Source organism: Arachis ipaensis, chromosome B01 (assembly GCF_000816755.2).
Source record: "Arachis ipaensis cultivar K30076 chromosome B01, Araip1.1, whole genome shotgun sequence".
Lineage (NCBI taxonomy): Eukaryota > Viridiplantae > Streptophyta > Magnoliopsida > Fabales > Fabaceae > Arachis > Arachis ipaensis.
Window position 1 is genome coordinate 98,617,433 of NC_029785.2, and position 9,411 is coordinate 98,626,843.

Genomic DNA, 9,411 nt, shown 5'->3' on the forward strand with positions numbered 1-9,411 from the left:
ACAGACCATCATAGAATATACATATGATGCTCCATTCTGGAAGCATGTCAGTAGGACACCTTTTGATCAATTGCTTATATCTTTCCGAAGCTTCATAGAGGGACTCACCTTCCTTCTATCTGAAGGTTTGGATTTCCACTCTAAGCTTGCTCATCTTTTGAGGTGGAAAGAATTTGGCCAGGAAACACTGACCAGCTTTTCCCAAGAGTTCAGGCTTTCCTTAGGTTGTGAATCCAACCATGTTCTAGTTTTGTCTCTTACAGCAAAAGGGAAAAGCATAAACCTGTAGACCTCGGGATCAACTCCATTGGTCTTGACAGTGTCACAGATTTGCAGGAATTCAGCTAAGAACTGATGAGGATCTTCCAATGGAAGTCCATGAAACTTGTAATTCTGTTGCATTAGAGAAACTAATTGAGGCTTAAGCTCAAAGTTGTTTGCTCCAATGGCAGGAATTGAGATGCTTCTTCCATAGAAGTTAGAAGAGGGTGCAATAAATTCACCAAGCATCTTCCTTGCATCTCCACCATTGTTATTGGGTTCGGCCATATCCTCTTCTTTTTCGAAAAATTCTGTCAGGTCCTCTCCAGAGTGTTGTGCTTTAGCTTCTCTTAGTTTCCTCTTAAGAGTCCTTTCAGGTTTAGGATCAGCTTCAATAAGAATGTCTTTATCCCTGTTCCTACTCATATAAAAAAGAAGAGAACAGAAAAGAAGAAGAATCCTCTATGTCACAGTATAGGGATTCCTTTATGTGAGTAGAAGAAGAGAAGAATAGAAGAAGGAGAAGAGAAAAATTCAAACACAGAGAAGAAGAGGGGGTTCGAATTTTTAGTGGAAGAGGAGTGTTAGTAGATAAATAAATAAATAGAGAGATGAGAGAGGGAGATTGAATTCGAATTTAAATTAAAATAAAAGGAAAAATATTTTTTTGTTTTTATTTAAATTATTGGTTAGTATTCGAAAATTAAAAAGAGAATTAAAATAAAATTTGAAAAAGATAAGAAATAGTAATTAATTTATTTAGTTTTCAAATTTTAGAAAAAAGATATGACTGAAAATCATTTTGAAAAATATTTGAAAAAGAAATTTAAAAAGATTTTTTAAATTAAAGTTAATTACTTGACTAACAAGAAACAAAAAGATATGATTTTAAAATTTAAAGATTGAAACTTTTCTTAATAGGCACGTAACAACTTGAAATTTTTGAATAAAATTGAATGCTAGCAATAAATCCGAAAATATGAAATAAAAATAAGAAAAAGATTTTGAAAATCAATTTCAAATTTTCGAAAATATGAAAGAAAAAATGAAAAAGATTTGATTTTTTGAAAAAGATAGAATTTTAAAATTGAAAATTTGACTTGACTCATAAGAAACAATTAAATTTAAAAAAATTTATGACTAAATCAATTCAAATTTTTGAAATTTATAAGTGAAATAAGGAAAGATATATTTTTTATTTTTGAATTTTTAATGAAGAAAGAGAAAAACATAAAAATGATGCAAAATATGAAAATTTAAGATCAAAACAAAGAATGTATGCAAGAACACTTTGAATGTCAAGATGAACACCAAGAACACTTTGAATGTCAAGATGAACATCAAGAACATGTTTTTGAAAATTTTTAAGAAAAGAAACGCATGCAAGACACCAAACATAGAAATTTTCAATGTTTAGACACTAACAAATTGAAAATGCATATGAAAAATAAGAAAAGACACAAAACAAGAAAATGCAAATATCAAATAAGGAAAATCATCAAGAACAACTTGAAGATTATGAAGAACTCCATGCATGAGTTTTCAAAAATTTTAATGAAAATTAAAAATATGCAATTGACACCAAACTTAAAATTTGACACAAGACTCAAACAAGAAACATCAAATTTTTGGTTTTTATGATTTTATTAATTTTTTTTTGTATTTTTCGAAAAATCTGAGCAACAAGATGAACCGTCAGTTGTCCAAACTCGAACAATCCCCGGCAACGGCGCCAAAAACTTGATGCACGAAATTGTGATCTCAACGGCGCCAAAAACTTGGTAAGCACGATTGTAATCTCAATTCCTTTTCACAACTCCGCACAACTAACCAGCAAGTGAACTGGGTCGTCCAAGTAATAAACCTTACGTGAGTAAGGTCGATCCCATGGAGATTGTCGGCTTGAAGTAAGCTATGGTCATCTTGTAAATCTCAGTCAGACAGATTCAAATGGTTATGAAGTTTTGATAATTAAAAGATAAATAGAACATAAAATAAGATAGAGATACTTATGTAATTCATTGGTGGGATTTCAGATAAGCGTATGGAGATGCTTGTTGCTTCTGAATCTCTGCTTTCCTACTGTCTTCATTCAATCATTCATACTCCTTTCCATGGCAAGCTGTATGTTGGGGGATCACCGTTGTCAATGGCTACCGTCCATCCTCTCAGTGAAAATGGTCCAAATGGGCTATCACCGCACAGCTAATCATCTGTCGGTTCTCACTCATGTTGGAATAGAATCCATTGATCCTTTTGCGTCTATCACTACGCCCAACACTCGCGAGTTTCAAGCTCGTTACAGTCATCCGATCCCAGATCCTACTCAGAATACCACAGACAAGGTTTAGACTTTCTGGATCTCAAGAATTCTGCCATTTAATTCTAACTTATACCACGAAGACTCCAATCTTTTGGAATGGAGGCTAAGAGATATGCATTCAAGCTCATTTATATGTAGAACGGAAGTGGTTGTCAGGCACGCGTTCATAGGTGAGAATGGTGATGAGTGTCACATAATCATCACATTCATCATGTTCTTGGGTGCGAATGAATATCTTAGAATAAGAATAAGCTTGAATTGAATAGAAAAATAATAGTACTTTGCATTAATTCATGAGGAACAGCAGAGCTCCACACCTTAATCTATGGGGTGTAGAAACTCCACCGTTGAAAATACATAAGAACAAGGTCCAGGCATGGCCGAATGGCCAGCCCCCTAAACGTGATCAAGAGATCAAAAGTGATACAAAGATGGTCTCAAAAATGATCCAAAGATGTAAAATAAATCCTTAAAAGTAGTTTTTATACTAAACTAGTAGCTAGGGTTACAGAAAATAAGTAACTAAGTGCAGATAGTGCAGAAATCCACTTCTGGGTCCCACTTGGTGTGTGCTTGGGCTGAGCATTGAAGCTTTCACGTGTAGAGACTCTTCTTGGAGTTAAACGCCAGCTTTGGTGCCAATTTGGGCGTTTAACTCCAGCTTGTAACTCAGTTCTAGCGTTTAACGCCAGAATAGGGCAGGAAGTTGGCGTTTAAACGCCAGTTTACATCATCAAAACTCGGGCAAAGTATGAACTATTATATATTACTGGAAAGCCGAGGATGTCTACTTTCCAACACATTTGAGCGCGCACCAATTGGGTTTCTGTAGCTCCAGAAAATCCATTTCGAGTGCAGAGAGGTAAGAATCCAACAGCTTCTGCAGTCTTTTTTCAGCCTCTGAATCAGATTTTTGCTCAGGTCCCTCAATTTCAGGCAGAAAATACCTGAAATCACAAAAAAACACACAAACTCATAGTAAAGTCTAGAAATGTAAATTTTTCTTGAAAACTAATAAAAATATAGTAAAAACTAACTAAATCATACTAAAAACTACCTAAAAACAATGCCAAAAAGCGTATAAATTATCCGCTCATCACACATCAATCAATGTCCATTCGTTATCCAACTCAAAATTGCTTGATTTTTGCTTGAATACTTCTATGCTTTTGTATTACTTGTTTGTTTGTCTTAACCTACAAGTTTTCTTTAAAAGTATTTCAAGCACACTAGAATGAGTGAAGCGTATGCTTTCTTTTGTGTACTTGTGACATAACTTTTAATATCAGTGTGTGTGTTCTAAACCGCATGCAACTTAGAACTCACACACTATTTTTCCTTAATGTCACACTAATTCACTCACTCCATGCTAGTGATTATTACCTCATTCCAACAATTTACGCTTCCTTGCTTTTGCATTTTCTCATCTTACTGTTCTATTTTCTATTTCTCATGAGTGAGTCATCATAAGCAAAAACGGAAGCGGGAAAAAGAACACGCAGCAACCGGTTGATCCACCTGCTGAAGGTGGCAATCTGGAAAGTCACTGTATCCCCTTGCTCATCTTTGAATGCACCGAGGACGGTGCAAACTTTTAAGTGTAGGGAGGTCATCCGACCGATCGGCGATTTTTGGGTGACAATTTCTAATTTTCCAACACTTTCACATTTTAATTTTTTCTGTTATTCTTAGGACTTTTAGAATTTTTTGTTGCATTTTCTTATTTTACATATATATATATATAATAAATTTAGTCAAAATAATAAAATTTTTTAAGGAATTCATCTATAGGGAACCGCAATTGATTTGAGTAAAAAAAATTTTCTTGAACTTCCTTGATTTATATATTGTGAAAAATATTTTTTGAGCTAAGAACACATAAGCATGTGATGGCCGAATGATTGACATTTCTGGAATTCCTCTAGACAATTGTTATGGGGTACCACATAATCAATACTTGTTGTTAAAATATGGAGCTCATATCAATGTTGAATGATGCAATCAATCACATTCCATAAAATATCTCTTTAAGTATGTTAACAAGGGAAGTGATCGAGTGACAACTTCTTTTTATTAAAGTTCAAAAGACAACGATCCCACTATTAAGCCTGGTGAAGAGATTAAGTTTTTTTTTTATGATTGCCGGTATGTTTATCCATGTGAATTTGCATGGACAATATTTGCTTTTAATATTTACTATTGGAAGCCATCTGTTGAGTGACTAAGCTTCCACTTACCAGATGAGTAGACAATGCTTTTTAAAGACGAAGATCACTTGTTAACTACTGTAAATAAAGCAATAGTTTGAGAATCCATGTTTGTCGCGTGGTTCAAGGCAAATAAAAAATACGATATTATAAGACAGCTAACTTACAATGAATTCCCAAGTAAATTTGTTTGGAAGCGCAATGCCAGGATATGGGAACCGAGGAAAAGAAATGTTGTCATTGGAAGGCTCTTTTTTGTCCCTCCGACATCTGGAGAATTATACTATCTTAGAATGTTGTTAAACATTATTCAAGGTCCAACAAGTTATAAGGATCTTAGAACATACAGGGGTATTGTGCACTTATCATTTAGACATGCATGCTATGCAAGAGGCTTACTAGATGATGATCAAGAATACATCAATTCCATTGAAGAAGCAAGACATTAGGGATCTGGTCATTATTTACAGAAGCTTTTTGCAACTCTGTTATGGTCAAACTCAATGGTTCGACCAAAAGTCTGATAAACCCCAATTTGGTGGTTTATCTTGTGTTGAATTTGGTGGGTTTTATCAACTTATCTCACATTTATTCAATGAAACAGCATGGTTTTGTAATTCTCCCTAATTTGTGCTTAAGAGTTAAAAACATGTTTTTTTAGGCCTTTAAATTGCAAATTTTAATTTACTTTAATTCCATTCGATGCCTTGATATGTTTGTTGAGTGATTTTAGGCTTATAAGGTTAAGATTGGATGGACGAACTGAAGAAGAAAGCATGCAAAGTGGAGAATTCGTGAGGAGATGAGGATTTGCTGAATTGAAGGCCACGCGCACGCGTCATTTACGCGTATGCGTGATGAAGACATTAATGGCCATGCGCACGTGTCACCCACGCGTACGCGTGAGTAGAAATTTTGGCAAGCGACGCGCACACGTCGACCATGCGTACGTGTGATGCTGATCACGTGACCTCATTAAACTGAATACGCTGGGGGCGATTCTGAGCTTTCCACGCCCAAATTCAACTCATTTCTGAGGCTATTTGATGTAGAATTCAAGATTGGACAAAAGGGGGAGCAATTAGATTAGCTTAGGACCATGCTTTAGGTAGTTTACAAGAGAGAAAAGCTCCTTCTTCTCTCTAGAATTAGGTTAGAATTAGGTTAATTTCTCTTAGAACTAGGGTTTAATTCTTGTTTTCATCTAGTTTTCTTTACAATTTCTTGTCCCTACATCCTTGTTCTCTTAATTTTACTTGTTATTTTCTCATTTTGGTTACTTTTATGTTCATGCACTCTTGTTAATTTTCATTCTCTTTAATGCAATTTTGAGGTATTTCATGTTCAATTTGCTTTCCTTAGTTGTTATTGTTAATTTCTTGCATTGGGTAAATTGTAGATTTATTATTCTTGTAATTTTATGATGTTTTCCTTTTATGCCTTCCAAGTGTTTGACAAAATGCTTGGTTGGATGTTAGAGTAGCTTTTTGAGCATTCTTGGCTTGGAAAGAGAAATTAGGCAATCTTGAGTCATTAATACCCAACTTATGTTGGTGATCTAGAGTTGTTAGTTAATATTGTTTCCATTGACTCTAGTCTCTTGCTAATTCAATTAGTAAGTTAATTAGGACTTATGGATTAAGATTAACTAGTCCTATTTGACTTTCTTCCTATGTTGAAGATAACATTGTACCTTCTTCCGATGTTGAAGATGACTTAATAGGATTAGCTCTTGTTAACTATTGTATGATGATTAATGACTAGGATAGGAAGTCTATATTCTCAATCCTTGCCATGAATGTCTCTCTTTATTACTTGCTTTTCTTAATTGTTTTCTTTATTTTATTATCATTTAATTTCTTGTCTTCTTATATGCAAACCACCCCTTGGACCTCATAACCAATAATGTGTATACCTCACTACAATTCCTTTGAGAGACGATCCGAGATCTAATACTCTCGGTATTTTTATTGGTTGGCACTTTTGACAAACAAATTAAACTTTGATTGAGGATTGTTTGTTGGTTGGGAACTATACTTTGACGAGATTATTTGTGTGAAATTTCTAACCGACAAAAAACCTTCTATCAAAGTCGTACATTTCCCAATATCAAGAATAATCAATCTGTAAGAGAAGGTGTCTCTCAAAACAAACTTATCATGGATGAGCTTTGTTATGATCGACGTTCATTGGATCAACAATATAAAAATTACTTATTGCAAATGACGACAGAGCAAAGACATGTGCATGATCAGATTATTAATGCAATAAACTCGGATTGTGGTAAATTATTTTTATTATATGGACATGGTGGCACTGGGAAGACATTCATTTGGAAAACTCTTGCAGCTGGACTTAGATCAAAAGGTGAAATCATGTTAACCATTGATTTAAGTGGTGTTACATCTCTTTTATTGCATGGAGGCAGAACAGTACAGTCTAGGTTTGCAATTCCTCTCACACTAGATGAATATTGCACTTGCAATATCAAACAAGGTACTCCTTTGGCAGAATTAATCATAAGAACAAAGTTAATTATTTAGGATGAAGCTCCTATGATGAATAGATTCTGTTTTGAGGCACTAGATCAAACGATGAGAGATTTATTGCGAGTTAACAATGAATCAAGCTCAGGAATAACCTTTGGAGGAAAAAATAGTTATTCTAGATGGAGACTTTAGCCAAATACTTCCAGTGATAACAAAGGGATTTAAGCAAGATATTGTTAATGCATCAATCAATTCATCCTATCTTTGGAAACAATGTAAGTTACTTAGGTTAACACAAAATATGTGTCTAAGAGCTACTACTGGAGATGAAAACACTAAAGATTTAAGGCAATTTGCAAATTAGATTCTTGATGTGGGTGATGGAAAACTAGGAAAATTATAAGATAGTGCTAGTGTTATCAGTATTTCACCATAGCTTCTTATAAAGGAATTTCATGATCCAATTGAGGCAATTGTTCAAGCTATCTATGGTGATTACTTAAAAGACTCAACTAATTTTAGTCATCTTCAAGGTCGCATAATATTAGCTCCAACTACTAACATTGTTGAAGAGGACAATCACTACATGCTTTCTTTGAACAATAACGAAATGAAAACCTACTTGAGCTCTAACTCAACTTCCTTTAAAGGTGGTAATAAAACATTTGACAATCTTCATACTCCTGAATTTTTGGCAACTATCAAAGCTTCAGGTCTTCCAAATCATGAGCTCAATTTTAAAGAGGGATGCCCTGTAATGCTTATTCGAAATATTGATCATTCAGCAGGACTTTGTAATGGCACAAGATTAGTCATCATTAAATTAGGTGAAAAGATTATTCAAGCAGAGGTGTTATCAGGAGATAACACTGGTGACAAAGTTTTCATTCCTAGGATGACTTTGACTCCCTCTGATGCAAGATTACCTTTTAAATTTCAACGGAGACAATACCTGATGATACTGTCTTATGCCATGACTATTAATAAAAGTCAAGGACAATCTTTAAATCAGGTCGGATTTCTTCTTAAACACCCTGTCTTCACACATGGTAGCTTTATATTGCGATCTCGCGCGTCACAAATAAAAATGGTTTGAAGATTGTGATCTCACATGATGTTTCAAACAACTCAACTAAAATGAAGAATGTGGTTTATTACGAAGTCTTTAAGAATATTTGATCTCATTCTGAAAATGCATACTCTATTGACTAAAGAATCAAGTAAGACCAAACTTTCCAAATTGTCATATTACAACTATCGTATTCAAATTTACAATCCCATTTCTATAGTAAGACTAAACTTTTCAAATTGTCATATTAAAACTATCGTATTCAAATTTACAATCCCATTTCTATATATGTCTTTCTATCTCTATATTGTTATCTTAAGTCAGCTCTATCTAATATTTTCTTCTATCCATAATAAAAATTATCCCTTATTCCTGCATTCTATAAAGCTATCTTCATAACTTCACCAATAATTTATGAAAGTATATTGCATATAAATATTTTCACTTTCCATGTGTCTACTGTTTTTGACATTTCTAATAAAAAAAAGTAAACTTTCTCAACATGCTAAAAACTCATTATTGATATCATTGCAGGGGATGACCTGTTTACATAGATTTAGAAGTTCATTTGGAGCAAACCATGTATGATCCCTATGTCTGCTAATGTATTTATCATTTTTAATATTAAGTACCACAAAATAGATTCACTATACCTTTGGAACCACTTGCAACAATGACTCATCCAGACAACTTCTTTCGAAAACATCCATGACAAATATAAATGCGTCGATAATTGATCATACGGTCACACACACACACACATAAATTTTCTCCTATCATAAAATGTGGGTATTAATACAAGCATAACGACAAGCTCACTATATAAATAATTCCCAATTATGACTTGCACATAATGTCTAATTTATTACTCCATTACAATTATACGACACTAGTGCTTTCCAATGTACCATATGGCAAACTTACCATCTTCGAATTAACTCTAATAAATATTGAAAATAAGTTTTGAAACTTTGTTATTGATACTAACAAATATCCATACAGACTTTGCCTTTAGGATGCATAACTACTTCCATGTTTACCGCGCGGAAGCGCGGGTGGATA